The sequence below is a fragment of the Poecile atricapillus genome, chromosome 3 (genome assembly GCF_030490865.1).
Source record: "Poecile atricapillus isolate bPoeAtr1 chromosome 3, bPoeAtr1.hap1, whole genome shotgun sequence".
Lineage (NCBI taxonomy): Eukaryota > Metazoa > Chordata > Aves > Passeriformes > Paridae > Poecile > Poecile atricapillus.
Window position 1 is genome coordinate 4,681,328 of NC_081251.1, and position 16,580 is coordinate 4,697,907.

Here is a 16,580-nt window from a genome sequence, read left to right on the forward strand (position 1 = left end):
AGAATGGGTTTAAAACCATTATCTCTCCTGAAAGATGAGATGGTGTCACTTACAGTCCATAACCACTTCTATTCAAAGAGTACCAGAGTTGTTTCTACCCAGAAAAAAAGGAGATTTAAGGTTAGTGTCGTGCTCCACTTTAAGGATTTCAGGCCCATAAAGCCCCTTAAACCACCAGGCTACTTTAGGAAAAATAGAATCTCACTGCTTCATGCCGCAGTTAAGCGACTGTGAAACCAGGAGTGGGGAAACAGGGGAGTCTGATTTCCCTTTGGACAGCTACTGTGCCCCCCAGACCTGTCTTTGTATTACAACCAGCAGCAAGTGTTAAATGTGGAGACCACATCCAAAGACCTTCTGCTGCTGGTAGACATTTTGTGCTCCTCCTGTGGCAGCACAGCAATGCCAAGCACCTGCAATAGTGTCAGAACAAAGTGTGACTCTAAAGATGCTCTGAAACTTGAGCTCATGTCTTGCCTGTTAGGCCTCAAAAGCTGAATCATCCTAGGTCAAACAAGTTAAAACCCCTTGCACAAAAAAGCACAGCACAAGGAAGGAGGAAATTCTGCAGTAGTGATGAGACTGCTGGGAAAATGCAATTCTTTATGTCGTAAGACCTCAAAATTCTTCTCAGCATAAATTAAGTGGCAAAAATCATCTTTTTGCCACTTATCTCTGCCTAATTTAGCAACTTATCAGACACAGCCTCTTAGTTCATTGAGGGTATCACTAAGCATAAAAGGCAATTCATAACGTCTCCTTTGAGTCCTCTGAGTGTCTGTAAATTCCAGAAACAAAGATGTAGAAATTATGTTCTTCCAGCCAATCTAGGTACTCAGGTCAGGGTGATGCAAGGCACCCACTGGAAGTTCTTTCTATCCATGTAGAGGAAATATTTGTAATTTTTACAGGTGTCTCCTTATAGTCAGATAAAATCTAGTGAGATTAAGTTCAGTCCTTAACAAACAACCAGAATACTGCTCTTTATCCCCATTTATGAGCATTAGAAGTGAGGGTTAAAGCAGCTTCTCCAGTGGACCTGAGAAAATACAGCATTTTTTCCCCATTCCCATGCCATGTCTCTCACTCAGGCACATTGTTTCTCTAAAGGTTTTCTACTCCTGGAAATTTACTATTTCTGGATAATGGTTCCCAAGTAGTCACTTAATTAAAGCCCCCATGTAGCCCGTTTTATTCCAGAATTCTGGAATAGCTATTCTGGTAAATTCTGAAGTGTCAAGAAGCCCTAAGGCAAGAGAAGAGAAGTGTGTGCCTGTCTCAATGAGAAGCTGTTAAAAGGAAGGTGAAAATAATAGGAAACTTTCGTATATTGGTAAAAAGCAATGAGTGTGTTGCTGGTAGCATCACTTTAAATCATTCTGGCACACAAACAACTGGAGCTGCACAACTAGTTTGGAGGGGAAAAGAAGGATTGAATTAATGTACCTTCTTTTTTTTTGATTCACACATGGTTTTCAAGGTAGCAGTTTAGTCATTATCTGAATTAACATTCCAAATAATTTCTTGGAGACATCTCAGTCTCAGGTCTATGAACTGTTGATTGTATGTGTTTGATACATGAAAATCAAGCAGTGATAATTAGTTTTGATTTTACATATAGTTTATGATGTGTTAGCTCTTTGCCTTGATTGGATTAATGCAGCTTTTAGAAACACATGTTTCACATGAAAAAACAGTATTTTCAAGTACCTCTGACACAAATATCCTCTAACAGTCATTGGAAATTCCTTGTTTGCTTAAATTTTCCTGCAGTAAACTTACAGGTTAAACTATACATTAAAAAATATGCACAGGGAAAAAAAAGATACATTCAGTATTTTATTTGAGCAAGAAGTCAATGTTTCGTAGACTAGCCCAGCACTGTTCACTACTGGATTCATTAATTGCATCCACTAATTTTGTAGCCCTTGTTCCTGGCACTGAGAGTTCTCTGCTCACACACCAGCCCCATCTCTCACACACACACACACTGACCTTCAGCTTCAATCATGCCCTCCTGCCTGCACTAACATGTACTCACTCAGACACTTTCACATTGGGTTAGGTGCCCAACTCCTGGCACTCACATTCAGTTATGTCCAGAGGGTTACACCCACACTTAATTACAATCACACCCTCACACTCCCCATTCAGTTACACCACCAGGGCTGCCCACCTCCCCCCACGGTCAATTATCATCAGATGTGATTAAACCTGCAGTTCTGCACCTATAATCCTCCCCTGGCATTCGCATCCACTTATGCTCAACAGCCCTCCCTGGGACGCGCGTCTGCTCGTCACATTCGTGCACGCATGGAAACACCGAGGTTCTTCCTTCGTTCTGACACTGGAGTGGGTTTTCCTTTTTTTTACTTTTCCTTTCTGTGGCACAAAGAACACCCACTTCTTGTTGAGGAGCAGAAAGACCTGCTGTACCTCTGGACTGTTGCCTTCTCAGTAAATCGCCTTGAATCCTTATTTTATACCTCCTGAAGAATGTATGCTGTGCTGGTTTTAATTTTAGTTCTTGGTGGGACTTTAAATCAAGGCACCATTTCACAAAATGCTGTGTACTTGAAACAAAAGGCAGTGTAGATTCAGTCTGTATCAATCTTTCATCTGTAGACAGTGATGGAGTTTCTTTTGGAGGAATACAGTCACCTCAATCCCCTGTTGCATCCATGGAAATGTTACCAAAGCAAATTCCTGATGTTCCCTGACACATGGACAAGCACCCACCGAGTAGTCTGCAAGCAGACCATACACATCCCCTCTGAGGTGATCCATACAAATAATCCCCTCTGCATGGCTGCATGGCCTTCCTGAGCAGCTGGTGATGAGCAGGTGAAATCCTTCTCCTCCCAAATTCAGCAAAAAGGGTTGTTCCAGTGACCACAGACCCAGAGGTGTCCAAGGCCAGGTTGGAGGGGGCTGCCAGTGACAAGGTCTGGTGGAAGGTTCCCTGAGCATGGCAGGAGAATTGGAACATAACCTTCAAGGCTACTTCTAACCCAAACCATTCCATGATTCCTTGCTTCTCTGACCTCAGCCTGAAGCTCATCATGTCTTCATGAAGACAAGACACACCACAGAGGTGTGTGAAGCCCACACAAATGTTAACAAGAAATCTGGGAGGCAATGGGACTGGTTTCACCGGGTGCATTCAATTCCAGGAACAGTATCCACAGCCGTGAATAGTAATAAAAGATCAGTAAGAAAAGAGGATAGAAGAAAATGTTGTGTTCAGACCCTTCAGAGGCATAAAGAGAGAAGGCTCATCTGTACCAACTCATGTGCACCCATGTGCCCAGACATCACTTTATTTTTTTCAATATTTGAAACCACAGTCAGTCTGAAACAGACTTAAGAGGAAGCTCTGAGAATCTGAAGTAATTTCTAAAGTGGGTTTTGATTTAGGAAGATAAGGAAAAGCTCTGACTAAGGAGCCAAGTTTCCAATTGTATATTTCTGACAGAAGCTTGGACCAGAGTTTTTATTAATCAGGACAAGATCCCAACAAAATTCAGACCTAGAAGTAGTGACAGGTGGTGGGAGAAAGGAAAAAGAAGAATAAGGAAAGAAAAATAACAAACTTAAACCAAAAAATCCAAACCTAAAAACCCCTGCAGGACGAGACAGAGTCTATGGATAAGTGCCTGCCACCACAATGGGATACACATGGCCTGATCAAAAATGCCTTTGCAGTAAGCCAGGCCACAAATAAAACAAGACATGTGGTATGAGGTTGAATTGGCCACTTTTTTATTAAATAAACAATTGATCCACATAAGTAACTCTAAACCATTTAGGAGGTCTTTGTTGATCCTGACCAGGACTAATATGTGCAGATAACCTGGACTTGGCATTATGATCATCATTCCCTGCACGTCTACCACCCACCAGAAATTCCAATTCTGTGTGTCTCAGAGGGAAAGGAGACCAGAGGAGAGAGAAGGTAGGGAAGGACACAGAAAAAGGGAACAATCTCTTTTCATCACCCAAAAATCTTCAGGATTGTCCAAGCCTGAAGAGATACAAACCACAGAGGTTTGCCAGTGACACACTGGTGTTGGTGTCACGGGGATGGCACTCCCATTCCACCACCTCTGTGTGTTCTGCCCAGCATTCTATGCAGGGACTAAAATACCTTTCATGTCTGGCTGCTCCTGACATAATCCTTGGCAAAGCCAACAGAATGAGGTTAGAAAAATATGAAGTGCTGAATGCATCCTGCCATCTCCTAGAGAAAGATTAAAAGCCAGATTTTTGCCACAACCTAATGACATTAAAGATACAACAGAAATTGTGACGGACCATAGAAAAATTAGAAAGTATTTCAACACAGCATTGTCATAATCAACAAAGATCACAATGACAAGACAGAAAGAATATTTTGACCAAATCCCTTGCGAGGCTCTTGTGTTTGGAGAGGGTGAGATTCAGGTTTGGCTGCTGTGGATACTCCAGGTTCACTCCTGTGATTGGTGTGGCTTCAGATAAATTGTCTTGCTCCAATGTTCTTATATGGCTTTTATAAGTCAGGGATATTTTGATCAACATTTTTCCAAGCTGCTGTTGGCTGCTTACTCCTCATTCTTTTTCAGGAGCCCATATTTTAACCACCATTTTTTTAAAAGCCGTTCTAAATGCCACCCCTCCATAGTCACCATATTCACTCATCCTACAGAAATGGAAGCATTTTGGAAAATCCAATTTGACCCTGATGTAACCGAGATAGCACCTGTGAGCTTCTGCCATAGTTATGGCAAGGTTAGGGCCAAGGGGCAAAGATCTGGATTCAGAAGAGTGAAAAGCTTTGTGGTGACAGTAAAGATTATAATTCAATCATTTGCTAAGAACGTGAAAAAAAAATTGTAGATGTTGCTCTCTAGGAAATGTATTCTGCTTTTCAGCTAATGATCCATCATTGAGTATTTTGATTTTTCATCAAAATATGAAAAATGCCTTCAGAGTAGTATTTTTCTGGAGGCTTGATCCTTAAAGACTAGACCCAGCCCTGAGGGTCCATCAGGATCTCAGCAGAGTTTCTGTGGCACCACTGGCATCCCAGTGCTCAGTTAACTTTCTGCTGAGATGTTTTTTGTGGATTTGCACCCAAAATTATCCATGTCTGATGCTTGTAGTGGGCTCATTTCCTATAGAGTAAAGGAAGGGTGAAAAATCATGCAGCACGAGAATATGCCATTATTAAAACAAAAGTGATGAATGGAATAGAGCAAAGAGAGCAACTTTGCAATAAAAAAGATTCCAATCCACATTTTGGGTTCACACCTCTCAAACAGCTTGTGGGAAAATAGTAACAGCCACAACAATAAACACAGGAGCAACAAAAAATGTGGAATCCCAGTGCCTGTGCCCACAGTGAGAATAAAAAATGCAAAGCCTGGGCCACCTCGCCTTTAATTTCCTAACTGCTGTTTTGTAAGGCTGTGTCATGCTTCTCAGTTCAAACACGCTTTGGCTCTTTATTATTCATGGGCCTTTTTCTCAGTCAGTGGTGTTGAATAATAAAACAGCCCAGGATCAAATGGGCCAATTCTCCACGCCTGACACCAACTGCTACTGTTCGCTGGGCTCTGCCAAGCGTTGCCTCTGATAATGAGTGGGATTTGGTTAAACAGTAAATTAATGAATAATGAAATATCCAGGTTGATCAGTTAGAGAGCACGCTTGCTTTGCCCCCGGCCAAGTGCTCGGGGCAGAAATTACTCTCAAACGGCACTTGCCTGTGTGCTGGGCTGGATAACTATTTTACAGCCTATTGCTTGACAGGATGTTGGGAAGGGGGCGAGGGGAAGGGGGGAAGTCGGGGAAGCAGAGCGGGCAGGGCAATCTCCTTATCACCCTGCATGGAGGGGAGAAGGGGCTGCTTTGGGGTGTGCAGAACCCCCTAGGAAGGAAAGAGGGTTGCAGGGTTGAAGGAGGTGGTGATGAGGCTGGGAAAAGGATGGGCTCCCTCTTAGGTCTTCCTCCCTTTTCTGCTGGCATTCTTTTTATTATTATATCTGTGGTATCATTATTATTATTATTATTATTATCATCATCATCATCATCATCATCATCATCATCATCATCATTTATTTCCTAGTCAGGATTACTGATATCACTGGGGTTAACCCAAATTTTCCCCCCTTCCCCATCACTGTTAATTCTCGCTTTCCATCAGCCGCGTCCGAGCCTGTTTCAGAGCGGGGCCATCCCTCCTGGCAGGGCTTGGAGCCCAGGCTGCAGAAAGAGCCACCCGGAGCCGTGTGTCAGGAGTTCTGGGCAAATAAAAGAGCCTGTGAAAGGCTCTGCCTGCACGGGAAGGGGCACAGAAACAGAGAGATGGAAAAAGCAAGTGCGGAAAGGAGAAAACAGCCCCGAACCCTTCATTTTAATAACCCCGTACCCTTCATTTTCTGCATCGGGAGAAATAAGTAGCTGTGAAATGTTTCCCGCAGGTCGGGAACACAAGCACATGTATGTACACAAACACACAGGCACGATTTTTACCGCTGGAGAAGGTCAAAAATCCCTACTTGACTCTCACACGTGGGACTGTACCCCAGCCCAGGGAGTTTATTTGGGCTGCTGGTATTGCTCCACATCAGCGAGAAAACCACTACAGTTACCACCTTTTTATCCAGACGGGAAACTTTCTGTAACCAAGTTACTTGCTTTTTTTTTTATTATTTTTTTTCGTAATGGTTATTCTTTCCAAAGTTTCCAAACAAGCCCAAACTTCCAAGCCGGAGCAAGGAGGGTCAGGTAAAACAATATATACATATTAAAAATAAAAGAAGGGAGTAGAAAAAAACATCTCTTTCCAAAATGCGAGTTTTCAGGTCGGGGCTCAGCTACTTTTGCTCGCCTCATGTCACTCCGAAGTTAAAGTTTAGAGAAACCTGTGAAGCGTAAGGAGAAGGAGGTCCCTGCTCTGCCTCGGCCATCGCCCCCGTCCTCCCCCGGCAGCTGCCGGGAGCAAGGAAAAGCCTCCAGGCTCCGGCTGGAATGGCAATGTCCCGGGAAATCAGCATTGGAGGGGTTTAACCAGAGCCTCCCTGACTCTGCCAGCCTTCCCTGATGTGGCTGCACGGTGTTGTGTGAGTGTGGGGATGAACAGGCGGCTCTGGGACGGGGTAGAGCCGGTGATCGCTTCATTTCTCCAGAGGAGCCACCTCTCACATTCACCCTCTCGTCTTAACTTCAAAATCCAGAACTTTTCGAGTATTTCGCTCCTTTCCTTCCTGCTCTCCAATTTAAAATGCGTTTTTTACTCCAGACTATTTTCGTGAAAACCGTTTACCCAAAAAGTGGTTTCTAGCCCCGTTTGCAGTTCTTCTACCACCACCCCACACCCTTTTCCCATCACTACCAGTTATTATCCTGTGATTCTCTACACAGAGCTGGAATCAGGCTCCATTTTCCCAGCCAAAACAGGTTCCACTCTGCACTGGAATAAAGCGGAGTTTAGGGGTGACCGGGGCTGATCTCACCCCAATCGTTGGTCATAGTTCTTTGAGAAAACCGCAGCTTTTGGTTAAGTTACTGGGAGTTGCACAGGAGCAAAAAACCTGCCAGGTGATGCTTTGTGCACGAAGATAAACTATTGTTAGTGCTGATTTCATGAGGCAAAAAAAAAAACCTTCCCTGCTATTTTGACGGATTTTTACAAGGAAAATAAATGCCCACACGCATTTCATTCACATTGGTGTTTCAAACGAGTAAAACTATGGATATAATCGCAATTGAAGAGAATGCTCTTAGTAAATCTCAACGTGCACTGATTTATCACCTGGAAGGAGACAAAGGTTTTTGTTATAAAGGAAGTGTTCCTCCGGACCTGAGTGAAGCATCCTCCTCTCACGCTGCCAGGAGATGCAGACGATTTCTCTGTGTATTTAACAGGAGTGATAATGACCGCCGCGGCACTTCCCCACGCTGGGGAGCTGTGGAGGTCCAGTGTTTGCCTTTTTTATTAAAAACACCTTGCAAATGTCAGATTTGGGTGGTTTGGGGGTTATTTCTGTTGGGGAATTTTTTTATATATTTGTCCCACCCGTGGCCGGAGCGGGTAAAAAGATTCTGAAAATTCGGGTGAGAAATACATGCGCAAACACGCACACACACTTTTTTTAAATTTTAATTTTGTTTGGAGGAAGCTCCAAAGTAATTGCGGTCATTTTGTAATTGGGTGAGATTCTGGTTGGTTGGTTGGTTGTTTGTTTTAACTTCTTCATAGAAAGCAGGTAGCATAGAGACACTCTTAACTCCTAAACCCCCAGAGATTTATCCCTCCCTGCCCCTGGAAGAGCTCGAAGGCAGAGGGGGGATTTTGCTGGAAGGGTAATGGGGGCAGTCCCTCCTCCGCTGGGACACCGGGATGTGCAGAAAGCAGCAGAGCCCTGAGGAGAGAGCTCCGGGAAGGACCGGCCCCTTGCACCGCCTGGACTCTCCTGCAAGGGTTAAATTCCGAAGGCAAAGACAAGGCGCATTTTTGTTTTATCCTTAACTCCTAAAAGCCAATAGTGGAAACAACTCTGGAGCTACGAGCAGTTGTGACACAAAATGTAACACAAAGTCCTGGTACAGCTGTGCACAGACACAGGCACACTTCCAGCTACAGGGGAAAAATATCTGTGGATGCCTGTTTACGAGACAGACAGAGAAAACGAAGGAATTCGGTGAATATACTGGTCCTGGGGATTATTTAAGACATTTGACTAGTTCCATCATAGGGACACCAGATGTTATTTATGAGATCTCGTATAAATGTGGGCCATACCATGCAGGTAGGGAGGGAAAACGCAGGGAAAAGAAGCTAAAGAAAAGAGTTCACCCCAAAGGGATGAAAGACAAAACTGATGTTTATAACTACATAAATCACGCTGAAGTTTTGTAATGGAAGCTAAAACTACCTGAGTTTAAAGGAAGAGAATGGGGCAGGGCAGGAGAGGCGGAGGGAGGGAAGGTCCCTGCTGGTCATGGCTGGGAAAGCAGATGAGAACCCTGGGGAGGGGAGGTGGTGCTGAGCTGGGGCACGGCTGGACTTGCTTGGGGTCACCACGGCTACTCTGGGGTTCATCCTTTACTGGGGAAGGTGCGAGGAGGAAAACCAAGGCATAGGTAGATAGGTAGGAAGAGAGAAAGAGAGAGAGAAATAGAGAGAGAGAGAGAAAGAAAGAGAGAAAGAGAGAAAGAGAGAAAGAGAGAGAGAGAGAGAGAGAGAGAGAGAGAGAGAGAGAAAGAAAGAAAGAAAGAAAGAAAGAAAGAAAGAAAGAAAGAAAGAAAGAAAGAAAGAAAGAAAGAAAGAAAGAAAGAAAGAAAGAAAGAAAGAAAGAAAGAAAGAAAGAAAGAAAGAAAGAAAGAAAGAAAGAAAGAAAGAAAGAAAGAAAGAAAGAAAGAAAGAAAGAAAGAAAGAAAGAAAGAAAGAAAGAAAGAAAGAAAGAAAGAAAGAAAGAAAGAAAGAAAGAAAGAAAGAAAGAAAGAAAGAAAGAAAGAAAGAAAGAAAGAAAGAAAGAAAAGGAAAAGAGACATCAATCTGATCACTAGGAAAATGCAGTGGAGGAGATCAGCAGGAATATTCCTGCTTTCCTGACACGGTTTCCAGAGTGCAGTGCTCCAGTGTCCGAGCTGGCTGCAGGGCCCGGGGGGAGGCAGGACACAGCACTGCCTCCCAAAGCAGCGAGCTGCACTTTATTATAAACAGACACATGGATGTGCTTTGGATTTGCAACCTTGACACCGTCGCCGGGAGCCTGGGAAACTCGGGATGAGCCCTTCCTCGTTTTGTCGGGTCCCGTTTAAAAGGAAGCCCTCGGTTTCCACAAGCGGGTCCTTCTGCTGAGTTACAAGAGAGCTTTTCCCGGTGCATTTGTTTTTCTTTTGGTTTGGGTTTTTGGTTTCGTTGCTTCGGTGTTTTGGGTTTTTTTTTGGTTTTTTTTTTTTTTTTTTTTTTGTTGCTTTTATTTGTTTGTTTTTCTGTTGTTTTTTTTTTTTTTTAAATCCCTTTTTTACATAACTGTTGCACAGTATTTGAAGCAGAGAAACTTCCTGATCCCTCCCTCTCCCTCCAAACCATCTCCCCCCAGACTCCGCTGGGAACGGCGAGGTCTGTTTTGGAAGGTTTCATGCAAAACATGTGCTCTACTAAAAATAATACTATCGATGCGATTAAAACAAAAGCGAACAAAACAAACTAAAAAAGCGGGGCATGCAGCCTGGCTTTAGGGAATCAGCTCCAGTGCGGCTGGTGTTCCCAGCCCAGCGGCATCCTTACCCCCACACCTGCCCGCAGCTGCTCAGAGCGACCGAGGAGGGGAATTTTGGGGGTCCCCGCTCCCCGCCCTGCAAAGTCACGGTAAAAATTAGGAAAGGGAAAGAGGGGGATGCCCTTTGCTCTTCCTCCCGCAGCTCGGCTGCTCCCCCAGCTCGTTTTCCCCGTGCTTGGACCCCGGGCTGTGCTGTCCCCGTCCCCCACACCCACCCACCCGCCTCCTCCATCCCGGGCCCCACAAACTTGCTCCGGGCGTTTTTGCCATCACACCACGGAGAGAAAGTAGGTCACGGCTGAGTCCAAGCCTGGCTGAAGCCGAGGCAGCCGAGCCTCGAAAGCTTTCCCATAGAACACACTTTGGGCTCGTCGTTTGCAATGTTGTTTGGTTTTGGTTTTTTTTATTATGATGAAGATGATGATTTATTTTGGACACCATGGGCGATCAGCTGAGCCGGCTCCCGCAGTCCAAGCTGGAAGGAGAGGGAGAAGGGAGGTAGTTTGGGAGATGGAGGTGGGGATGGATTTATTCTTTGCTATTCCCCCATCCCCTCCGAGAGAAATATTAAGTTGCAAAAACCGATCCACCGCCTGTCAGGGCTCCTGCACCTCTCCGTCTGCCCTCTCCAAACATCGACCGCTCTCTCTAGAAACCAGCAGATAAACCCCAGCCCAGGCGAGCCCTCAGACCGGCTATTTCTCTGAAATAGTTCACCGCACTAAAAGGGAGCCTCTAAACCGGTTTTCCACCCTCAGGGCTCCGTTCGAGCACACGTGTGTGTTTGTTTTCAGAGTGACTGCGCGGAGGGTTAAATTGACAGTCCTTTCCAGGAAAAAAAAAAATGCCCGAAAAATTAAAAAAGAAAACAAAATTAAAAAAAATAAAAAGAAACACGGTGGGGAGGGGTGGAGGAAAAGGTGTTTTCTATAATACCGGTAAAAAGCAATTAATTAAAAGACCCTGAGGCCCTAATCTGGTCCCGCTCCTCCTTTCCCCAGCCGCAGGGTAAACCCCGAGTCACTCCGGAGTGGCTCCGGGTTCACCCTGGGGATCCGGATCTCCCCTCAGCTCTGCCGCGATTACAAACCTAAATTTGGGAACGGAGGGGAAGGGAAGGGGGAAGGGGGAGAAATAAGTTTTCTTTTGAATATTTCCTTTTGCTAATTGCTGGTGCTGCAAGTGTAGACCCAAAGGTAGAAAATAAACCCGCACTGTGAATACGAACATCACTCCCGATCTCTATAGAAGAGTATATATAAATATACATCTATTTACAGACATCCAGGTATGCATAAGCGAAATGTACAGTTACAGTAACATAGCGGTGGGAGGGAAAAAAAGTTTGCTGAGCTGCAAGCTTACATAAAATTTTCTTTTAGCGGATCATACTTTAGAAAGAAAAAGGTTTACTCCGAATTCAGCTGGTTAAAGCAAAATGAAACAAAAGCTCACGTTAACATGACATGAGGTTTATTATAGGTCTGCTTAGAATGAAGAGGTAAGAATGGGAAAAAATATGGACACTTTTGAGTCAGACAGAAATAAAATACCAACATTTCTGAGAAGCAATATTTATTGTCTTTTTTTTTTGTCTTTTTTTTTTTTTTTTTTTTTTTTTTTTTAATGTAGAGACATGTCCTGAATTTCCCCAAAGCCTAGATTGGGAAAATAAAGACTTCTTGGCATTATAAGTAAATCCGTCTGCAGAATCGAAGCAGCACCAACATTCAAAAAAACTGAAGAGGAAAATACAACAAAACACAACAATCTCTTTTTTTTTTATTCTTATTCTTATTATTTATGTAAATCAGGTCATCACTGGACAAGAAACCAATTTCTACCCATTACCATAACAGCTTGTCTATAAAGAACAGAAAAGATTCAGATAGGATACTATCTAGTCAAGCGGGATTTTTTTTTGTTTGTTTTATTTTTTCTTTCTTTTTTGTTTGTTTTTTTTTTTATACTTTTCGTTTTTAAATTCCCCCACCCATTCACAGAGGTATAGAGTCACAGATAAATAACCCAAAAACTACTTGCTCGCCATATTTACACATTCCCGTTAAATTAAGCATAAATAAATATATACAAACTCAATACTGAATGCCTCTCCACATGTCTTCTCAGGAAGAGTCGATAAACTGATATTTCTAACTGCATGGTCAGATTTTTCAAGAAGAGGAGGTGAAAGGGATTGTTTGGGGCGTAAAAGGAGAAATTTTTATTATTTTTTCTTTCATCTTACCAGTTTCTCATTTGCTTTTTCAGAGCTTTGCGTTTGTTTGGGTCTTTTTTTTTCTGTCTTTCTTTTTTTATTCTTTTTTTTGCCTTATTTCTCGCTGGCACACAGTGTTTCATCTCTCTCGAAATGTTCAGGCGTTTGCCAGTGTGTTTGGGGATGTTTTATTTTTTTTTTTTCCCTTTGTATAAGAAAATATACTATTTGTAAAAAGCCTACGGTCTCTCTCACACAGGGAAGCCGGAGGGGAGGGGGAGGTTGGCTGGGTCGATCTGGTAAATGCTTACGGCAGCTGAAACAAGCACCAAATTCTCGGAGAAATGTATTAAAGCAGAGCCGGACAGGTCTGTGTGATAAACCGGTCAGAGAGGAGCAGGGGAAGGGAACAAGCCCTTTGGGCACAGCTAAAGGTCTTAAAACCATCCTTCCCCCGCTCCCTCCCAGCCCCAAATGCAAATCTGGGGATTTGGGGAGAGACTGGTCTGGGATGCAAAGGGACTTTAAACAGCTTCTCACAGAGAATTTCTATTAGGTGGGACAAGACACAACCCGATTTTAAAGAAACCATCGGGTTGTAAAAGGATTCCCATAAAATTGCCTTCTTGTTTCCCTCACATCTTGTGTAAATAACAACCAGGAAAAAAAAAAAAAAAAGTCGGGGAGCATACAAAAATAAAGATCTTTCCAATGGCAATTAAGGAATTGTTATTAAAAAAAAAAAGAAAAAAGCGAGACTAAGAATAAAATAAAATTTACAGCAACCCACCTGTTTGGTTTGAAAACAAACTTTTCATGGTCTCTCCTCAAACTTTTCCCTTGAGTTACAAAGCAAGGCTGCCGTGTTAATCCTCCTGTTTATTGATTTATGATCCCGAGGAAACCAAATCTTTTAATAACTCAATTATGAGATAAACGTCTGAGGTGCTCCGCCAACACAAGTAGTCGGGCTGGGAAAGTGGAGGGGAGCAGGAAAATGCCTTCCAGAGGGAGGCTGAGTTTAGTTTGGGGGGGACCTCTGTACTCAGCACTGAGAGGAGCCACCAAGCAATGGATAATTCCCTCTGGGACCAAGACTAAGCTGGGGGGAAGGACAGAGAGCTGTGCTCCTCTCCCGTTCTCTGCCTGATTGCATTCAATCATAAACCTCGTGAGTTCTGTCTCCACACTTTGGGGAGCAAATGGAGGGAGGACATCCCACTGCAGTCAATGGGAATTTGGCTTTATTTTGCCTGAGCACTGCACAGTCTGGCATTTGCAGTTTGGCTCCTCCAGGTAGAAGGCACAAAGGGACAGACTGAAACTCTTCCCTCAACCTGCTCAAGGTTTAGGCGTGGTCCAGGTGACCAAACCTGTGTCTAGGGGAGATTTCAGCAACAGCAGGATCAGGCCCTCACATACCTAAGTCTTTCCCCAAGAGGTTCCCCAAGAGTCCCCTGTGCCCACTAATCCACAGTGATGGTGGGATACTGTCGTGTGCAGCTGAAAGGAGAATCCCCTACATTTCCCCAAAGAGACAAGGAAAGGCCATTCCCAACACGGCCCCAAAGCTTCAGCTGGAAGCTCTGGGGTGGCAGGGGGCAGGTTCCCATGGCCCTGCACATGCAGCTGGGGACGTGGAAGACTGAGAGCTAATTTGTTCTCAGTCTAATAAAGCTCCCCACACCCAAAAGCCCCACTGGGCTGGGTGATGCTGAAGGGCTGGACCCACAGGCTCCTCATAAATCCTATTTGCAGGGGGAATGCAAGGCAACATCCAACACTTGGCTCTCTGCTCCAATAAACAGGATATTCCCATCAGGCAGAGAAGGGAACTGTGCTTCCAGGTGGGGCCATTTGCTCCTCCCCAGATCCCCTCTTTCCCTTTCCCTTGCATCACTGCTGGGCCACTGGAGCCTGAATTGTCCTTCCCCAGAAGCCTGATGGACTTTGGGGTGGTTGGCAAGGGGTAAGATTTGGAGGACTGGGGGCTGCCTGGATGTTGTTTTTCAGTCTGAGGGTCCCCAGCCTGCTGGTGGGGATCCATGATTAGACCACCACACCTCCCCTGGTGACATCCACAGGGATGTGACAATCCCTGCCACAACCAAACCCACTGGCAGGGACATGCCAGGGTCTAAGGCTGCCTCCAACTCATCCCAGCAGCCCATGGAGAAGGCTGCCTGCCTCGGTTCCCCCATTTTCTCCCAGGAGAGCCCCCACAGCACACTGCCCCAGAAGAACCAAAGGTACGTGAGCAAGGAGCAGCTCAGGAGGGGCCACTGCTCCTTGGGGCTGGATGATCCCTGGATTTCCATCGCCACCTGTGCCCAAATCACAAGTAGAGGACAAGAGCTGAGGCCTGGCTGCATGAAGATCTGAAAAGCAGAGCAGGTCCTCAGCTGTAACCACGTCTCAGAGAGCCAAGGGACAAGAGGATAGTTTGCTCTTTTGTTTTGAGAACATTTCATCAAGGGATGTTGAGAGTATGGCTGAATTATTTCTCCCTCACTATCCACTTTGGAAGGTATCTCAAAATTAAAGCAAGGCTAAGGTTTCCTCTCTCTCTCTCTTGTTTTGAGTTCAGGTGTGCATGCTTGGGATGGTGGGGCTGAGTCCTGCAGCTTTCACAGGGATCTTAGGGGGAAGCCTGACCCCACTGGAATTTTGCCAGTGGCTCCAGGAGATTTACCCACACCCAGTTCTGACATAAGCAAAAAGATGTGTTAGTGCACAAGGCCTGCCCACTGAGAAACACATGCAATTACCCGACACGGCAGAATCCAAACAGAAATTCATATCCTTACACTTCAGCGTTATTTTTACCAGAGAAGACAAAGAAACGTATGTTGAAAAAAGAAAAAAGAAAAAAAAAAAGAGAGAGAGGAAAGAAATAAGACTTCCCCTTCACCCCCACCACCCCAAATCATATGCATAAGACATCCTGTCAGACACCAAACCACCAAGAAAAACATTGGAGTTAAGAAGTTTTTGCCCCCCTTACCACACCGACTTGTTCTAAAGCAAGAGTCACAAGACATTTTTTTTTTTTTAAATAAAGCTTTCTAAGAGAAACAGAGTTCCTCAGACTGAGCTCAGAAATCAGGATATTCCCTGGCAAACCCTCCCCACTCCCATCACGAGGAGCCAGCTCACATGGCAACTCTTTCCTCCCTGGGTACAAAATCCTAGTGCCAAGCAAGTGCCGTAACATTCAACACAGCTCTTATTCTCTTTGCAACAGTACACCTCGATTTCAACTTATATTTTTATCTCATTCAAATTATTCCCTTTGAGCTTCTTTAAAGAAGTGCACCTACAGAATTCAGTAACAACTGGCTTTGATTTGAAAAAGCAAAAAAAGCAAAAAATAAAAAGTATCAGAATATCAGAATTGTGGATTTTTTTTCTCTGTACCTGATATATTGTGTAGGGATCTCTAGTCCTCTTTGAAGAAGCTCATAAGCCAAGCGGGCAAAGCTTTAGGAAACAGAAGAAAATAAAATAGTGCATACTCCTGAGAAAGAATTACATACTCATATCACTCATTTTTTGTTGCTGTTAACAGTTCTTTAAAAATGGGGGAAGAGCTCTCTCACACACACTAGTCAAGGAAATTAAGGACTGAAATATTGGCATAGTTAGGAATATAAAACTCCCTAGAGAAAAAGAGATCTCAGAAAATTAAGAAATCAGATAGCGCTGACATTGTACCAGACCTTACTTCCAAAATTTTGCAACCCATTATAGACAAGGCATTTTACCATCAAAGACAAAATTACTAAATTACAAAGGTATGTTTGCATGCATTAATATGCGTGGCTATGCACACATATTTTATATATATTTATATATATATATATATATGTATATATCCACATATATACATATATATCCACAAACATACAGGGGATACCCGTGCCCCCCTGGGGAGCTGGGTGTGCACATACACAGATGCACGCACAGAGGCACACACGCACCCAGACACACCTGTAAACGCTGCCAATCTAAACAGAGAGTCTGTCTAGACCAGGAAAAAGACCACAAAATAGTTCTTAAAAAATAAGAGCTGGCAGATTCATCTGAGC